The 12613-nt window shown below is 36.1% G+C and overlaps 1 protein-coding gene across 2 annotated transcripts in view; it reads right to left on the minus strand.

The window, feature by feature from the left end:
- LOC138700194 (neurotrimin-like) overlaps positions 1 to 12613 on the minus strand; it is a 712090-nt gene that overhangs the window by 143816 nt on the left and 555661 nt on the right. The gene's annotated exons all lie outside the window — the stretch shown is intronic.

Here is a 12613-nt window from a genome sequence, read left to right on the forward strand (position 1 = left end):
AACTAAGACAGGAATTACTTTCAATCAGTTATATTAAAAAATATATATATTTTTATAATTTATGCAGTTTCTGTATGTTTAAGATCGGTGAATAATTTTATTATTCATGTAGTATGCTGTTTGAAGAAAATGAATAATATAGAGTGAGTGAAGGACAATAACAGTGTATAATAACGTAGTTTGAAAGGTAATTACTATCTTCGAAATGAGTTTTACACACTGAATGATTCAATGTAGGGTAGAATTTCTCTCTGCGGATTGCACTTTCGGTTAAGGGAATCTTTAATCAGAGGAAACTTGAAGCATAACGAGTCACATGGCAAGTACAATAGTTTGTCTTCTGTAACATAATATGGAGAAACAATCGTCGTAGAAATTAAAGATTAACTAACCAGTGAAATATAACATTCCTTCCTTCTTTATCTTTACATCCGTGTGCATTGCTGCAATAAAAGCAGCATACTAAAGAACCATACTTATTCAGGTCTACCAACCAAATGGCCGCTCGTCGACTGTTCAATTTGGGAACATAACACTAGCGCCAGTGAGCGGTCTAGCGGTTATTTAGTAAGTCTATGGGCGAGACATTGGATTGTCTCTTTCTCATTGGCTGAAACCAACGAGTTAGATACTATAGAGAGGCCAAAGACCTCAGAAAGTTGAAGACAATTGAACATTGGTCCGCCATGTTTCGGTTAGTCAAAACAATGGGGCGTGGCTCGGATGTTGTAGGAAATGACTGTGATGAAGTTAGTATTATTGTGAATTGAGTTACATATTAAGACTATGTTAATAAGTAAAAAGTAAAATACACACAAAACTTTACGTTTTATAACAGCTGTAGGCCTATGTTTTATTAGTTTCACTAAATATAGCCCAGATATTAAATGACAAGCTATACTCGATGCAACCAAAGCAAAGCACCTAAAGACGGATGAATTTAATCGGCAGAAGAAAAATAAATAATTTTTTGACTTCGTCACAAATTTAATTACCTTACAGCTAATCTAACTTAATATGAAATTATGTAATTCAGTGCTCACCAGGTGATTTCAAGAGAGACGACGTATGTAACTAAGAGGAGTAAAATATAGGAAAGGTAGTGGCGAAAAAAAAAATATCCAGTAATTAAGTTATTGAGAAAAATTAATTTGAAATTGGAATTAACACAGAGAACGTTTGAAAACTGCAATTATTAAAACTACAAATAACCTCTTAGCATGCAACATAATAATTAAAGAATGACACTAATAGAAAGTTACTCATGATCATAACTCACCACATTTATTGAAACGATAAGATACTTACGATTAACATTGTTATCAGAAACAACAGGAGCCACAGCTAGGTACACTTCTTTTCGCGTGATGGAGACATCATGTAGTCTAATATAATTTGAAACAAATACTGTCGCGTGATGGAGACATCGTGTAGTCTAATATAATTTGAAACAAACATTGATCTCACACGTGTCTCGCAACTAGGCAGAGGCTTTTGCAGAATAAAACTGTTCTTACGCTATTTTGAACAATAGTGACAAATTGTGTGTGATGCAAATGCTAACTTTCCTCTTTGTCAACAAAAAGAGCCCTACGCATTAATAAAAAGAAAATTAGAGTAGGCCCTATAAACACAATAAATACTAAATTCTTGATGGTACAAACTTATTAATACAGATATTTCGCTTATGCTCAGTCCGTCTTATCTTATAATTCTTTGCGGCAATGGTACTTGTATTGAGAGGGTTTAATTATCCAGCAACGAATATTATGATTTACGGTACATTTCATTTAAATCCGAGGGAATGAGACATTTTTGGAAAATTTAAAGTCTTAATTATTATTTTTTCATTTATAAATCAGGTTTTTACAAAACCTATAGCGAAATGTTTAAATTAAATATTGATGTATCTGAAAAATATAATACATGTACCAACTCGTTGCAGTGTACCTTTGATAAGCACTCCTTGCGGAGGCTGGCGGTACTATAGACCGCCATGTTTTTTAGGGAACGATCCATAGTACTGTTGGCCTCCGCAGGGAGCGCTTATCAGAGGTCTTCAGCCTCTCTATAGTATCTAACTCGTTGGCTGAAACCATTCATCATGACCTCCATTAGTCTACAAAATTATTCAAGTTAGTGTTTATTAATTATAATTTATCAACTGAGCCTTACTATCAAGTACATTTTTTGCATTACATCTCTATTTAACCATGCAAATTTCAGGTTCATAATTTTCCACACTTAACAAATACAGTATTTTGATTTCACTCTCGCTCGGGAGCATTCGGCACTGTTCGGAAATGTCCGCTGATAGGTTACATAAAACAAGAAAATAGAATCGTGGGTTATATACGATACCATGCTGATTCGTTGCTATTCTTTTGAATGACGATTCGTTACGATTCTTTTGAACGACGATTCGTTGATACCACGAATCGATTCTTACGACTCTTAATTATTAGTCGTTCGAATGAACGATTCGTTCACGAATCGACCCAACTCTAGTGTTTGTGTGACGAGCATTCCCAACTCTGCTCAAACTTGCTGTATCGTGCCGTACAGCGTTTTTGCTTTTCGCTTAATCGTGCTTAAACTTACTTAATCGGTGCTATACATCATTCTTGCACTTTGCTCAATCATGTTTAAACTTGCTTAAATATGCTGTACTGCGTTTTTGTTTTGTGATAGATAAGTGTGCGGCATTCCTACATTAATAATTGAAAAAAAAAAAAAAAAAACATGTTTGAGCATATTTAAGCAAAAACGTTTTCGCTTAAAGCAGTTTTGCTAAATAAGTGTGCGCTCAGCCTAAGTGGGGCCTATCCCCTTTCTCGGAGCAGTTACAGATATCGTAATATTTACCATCGCCACAACAACGTTTATCTGTGGTAGACATAATATTTTAAGTCATGCGGTGCGCTGGTGCGTTGCTATGTAACTCAGTAGCTGTACAACATAAGCCTAATGTGTAAATTAGAAAGTTTTATTTCATTCCATAAGGCATATTTAACATATTTTTACAGAACTGCTGAAAGCATGCAACAAATTTCGCTCACTTCCCAACTTCAATCGCTTGCTACGCCAGAAGTTCAATAGTTGAATTTATAGATATTGCGATCAGCAGCGCCATCTTTTGGAAAAATAGAGTGGGCTCAAACACTTGAGGTGTAAATTAAAATAAATAATTTTCATAAATGATGATAATAATAACACGACAGCTCGGACCCCAGGGGCCCATATAAAGCCCGGTTCAGACGGTGCGTGTTTCTGTGATGGATTCCAAGGCGGCTGCCCGGATGGGTAGCCTGCGTGCTCACTCGCCGGAAGTAATGCGCTCTGGTGGCTCCATGGATGGCTAGCTTGCTGGATTTCGAGGGTAGGTTCCTTGCTATATTTCGTGATGGTTTGCAGGCTGGAAACCAAAGATGATCATATAATATCACCACTGAAACCATGTAGCCATGTCAGTTGTTTTCCAACTAAACCTGTTTTTTTTTCTATATTCTTTAGTTTCTAAGAAACAATAATTAAATATCGGACTTTAGCTGCTTTGCACTTATGGCTTAATTATTTTATTACGACATTTACTACTGTTAATGTAGGACTTTAGTTGTTTTCCACTCACGGTTTAGTTTCTTTTTGACCATGAGTGTTGGCAACAGATGAAACAGCAGATGATTTTGCAATTTGAACTGTGAAAAGAGCCAGCTCCGTGTGAACAACTACCAACACCGTAGGCAACACGGGAGCCAGCAAGTGAGCACGCTGGGCAGCCATCAGCGCAGCCACCTTGGAATCCATCACAGAAACTAGCACCGTCTGAACCAGGCTTAAGTTAGCGCTACTGATTGCAAGTGAAATATGTAAATAAACACGTGTTTTTTTTTCAAATCTGTATTCAGATTTTAGCTAGCTTGCTTGGTTTAAACGTTTCTGTACAATATGTTAATAAAGCTTTGTTATATTGAAGAAAACTGTTACGTAATACACTGTGACGTCATCTACAGATATGATTTTTAAAAACAATATAATATAGTGCTCATGATCAGTTAGCGCGAAGCAAGTGTGCCAAGTACATTTTGTGATTTGCAATCAAGAATATTTCGAGTGTACTACGAAAGGTATTTAGATCGTCAGCGAATTAACAGTCAGAACTCATTTTTGCAAAGAATATCATCTATGAATATTATAAATAGAAGTCCTGAGGTTGAGTCCTGTAGCAGTCCACAGTATAAATTAAATGAATCGCAAAGTTTATTTAACAGTATATTGTCAATGAGACAGTTTTTAAAGCAGTTTACGTAACTTGCAAAGAGATCTACGTTTTCAACTTAAGAAGCAGGATGTTAATGGAACTACTGTATAATATCAAAAGCTTTGATGAAAGTTTGTCCAAGCGTTTCAATTCCGAGTAAAATTTTATTTCAAGTGTCAAAATCGGCTGCTATAGATCTGGCTGTAGTACGAGTAAATCCATGCCGTGACGGCTTTAGTTTGATTTTTTTATTTTAGTAGGTTATTTTACGACGCTTTATCAACATCTTAGGTTATTTAGCGTCTGAATAAGATGAAGGTGATAATTCCGGTGAAATGAGTCTGGGGTCCAGCACCGATAGTTACCCAGAATTTGCTCGCAATGGGCTGAGGGAAAACCCCGGAAAAAACCTCAACCAAGTAACTTGGGTCCCCACCGGGAATCGAAACCGGGTCACCTGGTTTCGCGGCCAGACGCGCTAACCGTTACTCCACAGGCGTGGACCTTTAGTTTGACTTTGACATAAAAGGAAAACATGTGCTTGTGAATAACTGTTTCAAAAAATTCTGAAAAGTAAATTGGAATATAATTTGGTTTATACAGTAATTTCTACATTAAGTTCTTGGCAAGCTTTAAATGAGGGAATAATTGCAGTTTTCCCCATTATATGAAAAACTTAAATATTTAAGACTGGTACAAAATACGTGAGTTAACAAAGGCACAAATATTTTGGAGCATTCTTTAATTATAAAATTTGGTATACCATCAATTCCAACTGCATTTGTAGGGTTTACTTTTTAATAAATAATTACTTTCCGAACATCACCGTACGTTGCTGTTCGTACAAGTGACAGTCGGTAATCGTATTAGAGTTTGCAGAAGCGGCGCTACATAAAGGCGAAATAGGCTGCCGTCTAAGGCCTCGCGCCTGAAAATGACGAGCGACTACGAGTATTTAAAATTTGATTTTTTTTTTTTTTTCATTTTGATACCTATGTTTTATGTTTCCTTTCATTTATGTGTTATTTATTTATTCTATTTCCACATTATTTATTTTCAACCTTAATGGAATATAATAATAATTGACACCATAGACTAGCTTTCGAAGTGCAGTCAACAATGCAATCATTCATTCATTCATTCATTCATTCATTCATTCATTCATTCATTCATTCATTCATTCATTCATTCATTCATTCATTCCTACCTTCCTTCTCATTCGATCGCCTTTCTTGGAATTTGTATTTTCGTTTCTCCCACGCCACGCACACGCTCGATTAACAATGACGAAATATTTTAATAATGATAAAACTGAAATAATTACCACAAATTGTTAAATTAAATATGATATGTTGAAAACACGTTATACAACGCCAGTAAATGTATATTTTCTTGAAATTCCATTACTTAATAATGAATGTAAAATTACCTCACATTGTCACTCACTATAAATTTTAATGCGCTATATTAATTTATGTTACACGCAGTGTCACATTTAACATCTGACTGACAAGTAAGATTCATTCTTGCACATGGTAAAGTTTCGGTTTTTTATTCAGTTATACTTTCCCAAGAGAGAGAGAATTTTTTTTTAAGTTTACCGTGTTATGTTTTCGTTGTAATGTCAGAGAGAGAACGCGAAAAATGTAGAAAATTCGAATCAGGTCATTTAAAAAGACAAAATGGGCGGCGACAGAGCAATTGAAGAAGCAGTTATACAGTTCAGTGTAGGCTAATTCAAGATTTCAGTTCACTGAAAAGTAGTAGAAAAATGAAATGAGTTTTGATTTCGTGCGCAAATATTTTAGTTCATTTCAAAATATTAATCTAATAGGTTATTGTGATTTAGTGTCAGTGTGTAAGAAGATTTTTTGTAAGATTAAAAATGAAAGCATGGTCAGAATTCAGCTTTATAATATGATGAGTAGTTTAATATACTTCTATTATTATTATTATTATTATTATTATTATTATTATTATTATTATTATTATATTGCTATGAGGCCTTGAATACAGGTTTGCCTAGGGCAGTGGTCAACAATTGATTTGCACTGTGCATCTCCCTAGTTCGCTCGCTTGCCCTGAACAGCAGAGTGTGTGATAACCAGACATCGGATTCTAGGGCAAATGCCTATTTTGTTTCTTTAGGAGAAAAGTAAAAATAATTATTAATATATGTGTTTCATGGAAATTGAAAGGTATTCAAAGAGTTTTATAGTGCCCTAAAATGCCCTAAAACGGTTATTAGAGCCTAATTTGTTAATATTCGCCTAAAAATGCCTAACTCACTGTAAAGTTTCGCATTTTACTCTTACTTTTTATAATTTATACATGCATTCACTGCGAAATTTAACGCATTTAAAAAGTGGAAAGTTTGCTTCACACCGGCCATGAAACCATTGATAAAGGAAACAAAATGTTTTGAATCTCACGACACTCGCAATAGATTTCACCGAATTTAACATGTTTGGAGGCATAAATGCCGACAAAGAACCAACCTTAGTTTTGAAGCAGGCAACAATCACAACATGTGCTGCTACCGATTCAGAGATATACTATACTATAAAAATGACTGTTTTCGGTCTGAAACCGATTAGCTGTACTGCCCTTCAGAGTGTCATAAAATCACAATTTTTGGAGAAACAGTGTTTTTGAAATATTTATGAAAAGTCGTAAAACTGCGAATTAGTAGGGTAAACCGTTACAAAATATTTAAAAGAATGGCCCTCCTAGTGTTAACACTACCAGGAAATGCAACAATAAGTGGAACTTTGTATTTTTGTCCAATTGAATCTCAATAACAACGGTTCATTTGAATGCTCGTTAACAGTTGCCCTTTCCCTCACCTTATTAAATTTGTGTTGAGAAGTTTTGAGCGGTAGGACGTTTTCCTGTGAAGTTTAACGCGATAATGCCGAAAAATATAAGTGCAAAATCTACATTGATCCGGCAATGGCTAACAGAATATTTAGAATTCACTTATGATGGAAAAATAATATTCTGCAAGATTTGTAGCAAACAGGTATGTAACAATTGTTGAAATATATAAATTCTATTAATTTTAATGAGTAGGCCTATAATATTTATACATTGACTGAGCTATCCTGAGGTATAATTCCTTTTAAGACCACTACACTTTAACCTTTTAAATTCCGATAGTTAAAGTATTTGCAGGTCATTAAAATTTGATTGTTCGAACCCACTAACTTTGTGATAGAAATACGGCAATACAACAATTAGGATGTTATTTTAATTCAGTTTACTTTACATTTTTAGATTTCGCAAGAAAAGAAGTGCCACCTAAAGCAGCATGTGCAAGGAGCGGCTCATAAGGCTAAAGCTCAGCAGAAAAATCAACTGCAACAAACTTTACTAACACAGCCTACTTCATCCAATCTCAGCAGCAATTTCTATGCTGATTTAACCAGAGCGTTTGTTGCTGCTAACATTCCCTGGAATGCAATTGAAAATCCGGTTTTAAGACAGTTTTTACAAAAATACTGCAAACAAAATATCCCATCTGAGTCGACCCTAAGAAAAAATTACTTAGACAGAATATACAATGAAACTTTAGCTTCCATTCGGGAGGATATAGGTGATTCTTACATATGGGTCTCTGTGGATGAAACCTCAGATCCTATGAATAGGTATATAGCAAATATGGTAGTAGGAAAACTTAGTCCTGATGGACCTTCGATTCCACACCTCGTATGTGTTAAGGAACTTTCGAAAGTGAATAGCCAAGCCATTGCTTATTTTGTAAATAAAGGCCTACAGTCTTTATACTCAGGTAATATAGACGATTCTAAAGTTCTGTTGTTTTGTACTGATGCTGCCTCATACATGGTTGCTGCAGCTCCACTTCTTAAAACATTTTATCCTAACCTCACGCATGTAACCTGTCTAGCACATGGCCTTCACAGGGTTTCTGAAACAATCCGGAATGAATTTCCTCTTGTCAATTCGTTTATTTCTAACACAAAAAAATGTTTTTGTAAAGCCCCATCCAGGATTTCAATATTCAGAGAGAATTTTCCAGATATCCCACTCCCACCTCAGCCGGTTGTTACACGATGGGGAACCTGGATTCAGTCAGTGGTGTATTATTCTAAGTATTTTAAAGAAGTGGTCACAGTTATTGATAAATTACCTGAAACTAATAGTGCAGCGTGTGTGAAAGCAGTGAAAGATTGTCTGAATGACTCACGAGTGAAAAACGATATTGCCTACATAACATCAAACTTTTCTTTCATACCTGCAAGCATTGAACAATTAGAACGTGAAAAACAATCTCTTTGTAGCCAAATAGCAATAGTAAAGGAAGCTCAAGTGAACATACATTCTGCTTTGGGCGAAACTGGGAAAAAAGTTAAAAATAAGTGGGACAACGTATTAAATAAGAATGTAGGATTTTCATTCTTGGAAAAAGTATCAAGAGTGATAATGGGGGAAAGTGTAAATGTTCCAGTAGGTATTGATGTTTCTATTGTACCTAATTTAAAATTTGCGCCTCTCACATCAGTTTCGGTTGAAAGAAGTTTTTCTGCTTTCAAAATGATTCTCAGGGACAAAAGGCAAAGGTTAACTGTGGAGAATTTAGAAAAAATTCTGGTGGTGTACTGTGCAGATAAATATAATAAAGTCTGAGCATGGAACTGAATTTCAGTAACTTAAAATGAGTAATCTTGATATCAATAATCATTATTTCATTAGTTTCAATATATTAAATTTGTGCAGCTCTGTTTATAAATATAATATAGTATTCCTTTTTAATGTTTAAACATACTTTTTTGTGCGTATTTTAGTGTATAACTGAAAATTTCAGTGAAAGAAATAAGTATGACACCTTGATGTGCCTAAAATGCCTATTTTCATTAAAATAGAGCCTAATTTTACAAATTTTGAGCTTATTTTAGGCGCCTAAAACTGCAATTTTTAGTGCCTAAAATCCGATGTCTAGTGATAACAGAGCAGAGGTGCAGTGGCTGTCTCTCTGTACTTTAATGAGCAAGACATTGGACATGATTTGAATAAATGAACATTAACTTTATTATTGCATTAGAATATTTAACATATGCAAACAGAATAAAGTAATAAAATATAGCGGCAGCACAATTGTTACATATTACTGGCACAATTTCAATTAAATACTTAATATTCAAATTCATAAAAACCCTGTATAAATTTATAAATTAAACACTTATTGCCACTACATACATAAATATACTTACTTACTTACTTACTTACTTACTTACTTACTTACTTACTTACTGGCTTTTAAGGAACCAGGAGGTTAATTGCCGCCCTCACATAAGCCCGCCATTGGTCCCTATCCTGAGCAAGATTAATCCAATCTCTACCATCATATTCCACCTCCCTCAAATCCATTTTAATATTATTTCCCATCTACGTCTCGGCCTCCCCAAAGGTCTTTTTCCCTCCGGCCTCCCAACTAACACTCTATATACATTTCTGGATTCGCCCATACGTGCTACATGTCCTGCCCATCTCAAACGTCTGGATTTTATGTTTCTAATTATGTCAGGTGAAGTATACAATGCGTGCAGCTCTGCGTTGTGTAACTTTCTCCATTCTCCTGTAACTTCATCCCTCTTAGCCCCAAATATTTTCTTAAGCACCTTATTCTCAAACATCCTTAATCTCTGTTCCTCTCTCAAAGTGAGAGTCCAAGTTTCACAACCATACAGAACAACCAGTAATATAACTGTTTTATAAATTCTAACTTTCAGATTTTTTGACAGCATACTAGAAGACAAAAGCTTCTCAAAATTGTAGTATTTTAGGTTTGAAAGGAGATAAATAATTGAAATGTGAAACTATAAATTTTTTATGAAAGAAACAGAGTAAACATAAATATTGCTACTATTTGTGAAACACGAATAGAAGTTTTTTTACCGAGCGGGTTAGCGGCGTGGTAGAGGACTGGCCTTGTATTCGGGAGGTCCGGAGTTCGATCCCAGGGGCCGGCAATTCTAACTGAGGTTTTTCATGGTTTCCTCAGTTATTTCCAGGCAAATGCCTATACCTCTTGAAAGTCCGGCCATCCTTCCCTTAATCCTTTCATATGTGTGAGTGAATGATGTGTAATGGCTCAAATGTTTGTGTTGTATCGGAGGTGGCCCTGGCATTGAGCTGATTCCTCATCCGGGGAGGCCCTCCATGTCCTTGTGTGGTCAAAAAGTACGTATGTGATCCATAGATTAATTCCTCTCCCGACATGTCGCGGCTCTGTAAGGCCCGGGTGGTGTGGGTCGTGTAATAAGAACCTAAAAGGGAGAGGTTAAACTAAGGGAAAAAAGAAGAAGAATAGATTTTTCGGGATTTTTTTATCCTCTTTTCATCCATCAACTTCTCAATGTTTGGAAACAGTGATTCAGTAGTGCACAGCCTCAGTTCACATTTTAAATTGTGATCTGACAGTTGATTTCTATATCGAGGTTTGTTAATTTTCATCACAGAAAAAAAAAACAGTTCGCAAATGTATGTTGACCCAAATAAGCATAAGATCCGAGTAGCATGTCTATGAAATCGTGGAAATCGGACATGTGGAAGATTGTTATAATATAAAAGTCACACAAACTTCTCTTGGTTGCAAATTTCTCCTTCAATTCCCAATCACACTGTAGAGCCAAGAGTTCCAACTGCAATTCGATTGAAGCAGGTCAACCTCCATGGAATAGGGAGTCGCGAATATTTCAAAAATACATTCAAGACTTTCTAAATCCTGAAATCTTGAGTGCAATTCTTGATTTAGTTCTCCTAGTATTTGCGCATATTCTTGTAAGTCTGCGGTCGTGACAGAAGTATGAACTGTCCTTAGTTTTGAGAAGTGCCCGAGGTTCTTATCCTTTAACTGACGTTCCCAAAGTGATAATGTAAGTTAAAAGGCCTTGATTCTGTCATACATTTGGGTGACTATTTGACCTTTACCTTGAAGAGAGAGGTCCAAAACATCCAAATGCTCTGTTAAATCTGTTAGAAATGCTAAGTCACAAGTCCATTTAACATTGTTCTGAGTTCCGGAAAAGGTTTATTCAGTTGTTCCATGAATAAAGTTATCTATTGTCGTAGTTATAAAAACCGATCCAGCAACGTGCCACGGCACCTGACATATTTGCAGTTTATGAAACCGTCGAGCCGCCACTGTCACTCAGAAGACCTCGACGCGTACAGCTCTGCTGCTCGCTTCTGCAATGCTCTTGCCCCGGAACCTTGCCCGCGCACCACCGATACACCGCAGTTGACGACCACTGGCCTAGGGCCTCACAAATCCTAGCGCCGCCACTGAGAGTTTGTGTACAAAACTAAAATTATGAGAAAAGGCCAGAGCTTGATCACCGAGTGAAGTTACAATGAGTCATCACTCATCACAGAACGTGCAAGTATCTTCCGTGTCGATAGACGAGAAGGATCAATGCTCTCACTTCACTGTCTTTTTTTGCTGTCTTCTCCAATATGTATGACTGCGTAATATGTAGGGAAGAACGCGATCTGTTTTCCAGTCCTGTTTACTTTTTTGTATGATCACTTATTATTTCTAGTGCTGAATGATTTGTTTCCTCCTTTTTTTAAAGACCCGTAGCCTCTATTACTATAATACACTGATGCTACAATATAATATTAAATATAATTCAAGCCTCGTCTGTCTCTCAGCGCTAGCGCGCGTTGGTTCGATGCCCAACCTGGTCGTGATGGAATATTTTACTGTGGTAGACAAAGCAGACAGTGTATAGAATCTTTCTCGGGGTATTCCCGAATGACTCTCAATCCACCAATACATTCCATTTCCCACCAATTCATCTATCATCTTCAATTACTTAAAAATAGACTGGGATGAAGTCGGAGTACTAGCACAGTCTAGTATATACAGTCACGAAGCTTGAGTTGTGAGGATGCTACGAACAATAGACTGTGCTGGTACTATTTCGCATTGTCTGTAATGAGGAGATATTAGCGATCCTAGTGGTCAGCAACTATCTATGGATGCATATTTACTACGTATTGCGTTTCGTGACTGTATATACTAGACTGTGGTACTAGATTTCGGGTCTCCGTATTGATATTAGAGATGGCCGATATTTCACAAACCGATATTTTGTCAGAGGTATTTTTTTGTCACAGATAAACCTGTGACTGATGACGCGAAATATCTGTGACAAAATATCGCTATCGAAATCTGCTCCGTATTCAGTACTCTGTGACCGTTGCAACGTCTGTGACTGATATTTTCTCCTCTACGTCGTGGGTTTGCGCATGCGCATGATACAATAACAGCAATCGGGCGGTGGTATGTGATTATTTTTTCGTGATATTTTGTTCAATATTATTTTTTTC

Source organism: Periplaneta americana, chromosome 5 (assembly GCF_040183065.1).
Source record: "Periplaneta americana isolate PAMFEO1 chromosome 5, P.americana_PAMFEO1_priV1, whole genome shotgun sequence".
In the NCBI taxonomy this organism is placed as follows: Eukaryota; Metazoa; Arthropoda; class Insecta; order Blattodea; family Blattidae; genus Periplaneta; species Periplaneta americana.